The following is a 2,430-nucleotide window of genomic DNA, read 5'->3' on the forward strand; positions in this document are numbered from 1 at the left end:
CTATCAGTTTGGAGGCTGCTTGGACTCCAACCTGAGTGTGGCTCATCATGGCTGTAGACTGACGTTGGAATGGGAATGGGTGGCTACCGGGTGATCCCACTTTTTTTGGCAGATGGAGCATAAGTATTCGGCAAAGCGGTCTACCAATTTACAGCGAGTCTCACTGATATACAGGAGGCCACACCGGGAGCACCAGATACAGTTGATGACCCCAACAGACTCACCTGGAAAGACTGTATGGGCCCTGAATGGTAGTGAGGAAAGAGATGTAGGGGCAGGTGTGGTGCTTGTTCTGCTTGCAAGGATAAAGACCAGGAGGGAGATCAGTAGGGAAGGACGAATGAACAAGGAAGTCACATGGGGAGTGATCCCTGTGGAAAGCAGAAGAGAGGGCATACAAGGAAGGTATAGATGTCCTGGGTGGTGAGAACCTGTTGAGAAGAGTGAAGCTATGGAGAATTATGAGCTTGGTGGTGGGATCCGTTATACATCTCCATACCCCATTAGGAGAGCCTTAAAGCTCTCTGCTTCTTTCTGGACAGCAGATCCAACCTGTTCTCCTCTACCACCATTCTCCTGCATCTGCTAAAACTGGTTCTCACTCTCAACAGTTTCTTCTCCCACTTCCTTCAAACCAAAGGTGTAGCCATGAGCACTCGCATGGGTCCAAGCTATAGCTGTCTTTTTGTTGGCAATGTGGAACACTATGTTCCAAGCTGCTGCTTTTTATGATGTATGTCAATGATTTGGACTATGGGATTAATGGATTTGTGGCTAAATTTGGTGATGATACAAAGATAGGTGGAGGAGCGGGTAGTGTTGAGGTAACAGAGAGCCTGCAGAGAGACTTAGATAGTTTAGAGGAATGGGCAAAGAAGTGGGAAATGAAATACAATATTGGAACGGTCATGCACTTTGGTGGAAGAAATAAATGGGCAGACTATTATTTAGATAGGAGAGAGAATTTAAAATGCAGAAATGCAAATGGACCTGGGAGTTTTTGTGCAGTATACCCTAAAGGTTAACCTCCAGGTTGAGTTGGTGGTGAAGAAGGAGAATGCAATGTTGGCATTCATTTCTAGAGGTATAGAATATAAGAGCAGGGATGTAATATTGAGGGTCTATAAGGCACTCACGGACCACACTTGGGAGTATTGTGTGCAGTTTTGGGCTCCTTATTTTAGAAATGATATACTGACATTGCAAAGGGTTCAGAGAAGATTCACAAGAATGATTCCAGGAATGAAAGGGTTACTGTATGAGGAACATCTAGCAGCTCTTGGGCTGTACTCCCTGGAGTTCGGGAGAATGAGGGAGGATCTCATACAAACATTCAGAATGTTAAAAGGCCTGAACAGATTAGAAATGGCAAAGTTATTTCCCATGGTAGGGGAGTCTAGGACAAGAGGGCACGACTTCAGGATTGAATGATGTCCATTTAGAACAGAGATGCAAGAAATTACTTTAGTCAGGGGGTGGTAAATCTGTGGAATTTGTTGTTACAAATGGCTATGGAGGCTAAGTCTTTGGGTGTACTTAAGGCAGAGATAGATAAGTTTTTGATTAACCAGGGCATCAAAGGGTATGGTGAGAAGGCAGGGGAGTGATGATGACTGGAAGAACTAGATCAGCTGATGATTGGATGGTGGAGCAAACTCGATGGGCCGAATGGCATGATTCTGCTCCTATATCTAATGGTCTTCTGACACCTTCCTCTCCATTCTCAATCTGTCTGAATCTCTAGAGACAGCCTATCTACCGATAACTTTTATAAATTCACTGATTCTCACAGCTACCTAGACTATACCTCTCCCCACCCTGTCACTTGTAAAAATGCCATCCACCTCTCTCAGTTCCTCCATCTTGGCTGCATCTGCTCAGGATGCTTTTCATTCCAGAACTAATGAGATGTTCTTCTTTTTCAAAGAAAGCGGCTTCCTTTCCTCCACCATCAATGATGCCCTCACCCACAACACTTCCATTTCGTGCACATCTACCCCATTCACCAGGGATAGGGTTCCTCTTGTCCTCTCCTACTACCCCACCAGCCTCTGTGTCCAGCACATACTTCTCCGTAATGTCTGCTAACTCCAACGGAATACCCACCCCCCCTTCCGCTTTCCACAGGGACCGCTCCCTAGGCAACCTCTTTTCCATTCATCCCTCCCAGTATTTATCTTTGCAAGCAGAACAGAAGCTGCATCTTCCCCTACACCGCCTCCCTCACTACCATTCAGGGCCCCAAATAGTTTTTGCAGGTGAGGCAATAATTCACCTGTGAGCCTGTTGGGGTCATCTATTATATCCGGTGTGGCCTCCTGTATATTGGTGAGACTGGGAGACCACTTCAGCAAGCACCTGCACTCTGTCCACCAGAAAAAAAAGGGATCTCCCGGTGGCCATCCATTTCAATTCTACTTCTCAGTCCCA

This window comes from Hypanus sabinus, chromosome 10, assembly GCF_030144855.1.
Source record: "Hypanus sabinus isolate sHypSab1 chromosome 10, sHypSab1.hap1, whole genome shotgun sequence".
NCBI classification, from domain to species: Eukaryota; Metazoa; Chordata; class Chondrichthyes; order Myliobatiformes; family Dasyatidae; genus Hypanus; species Hypanus sabinus.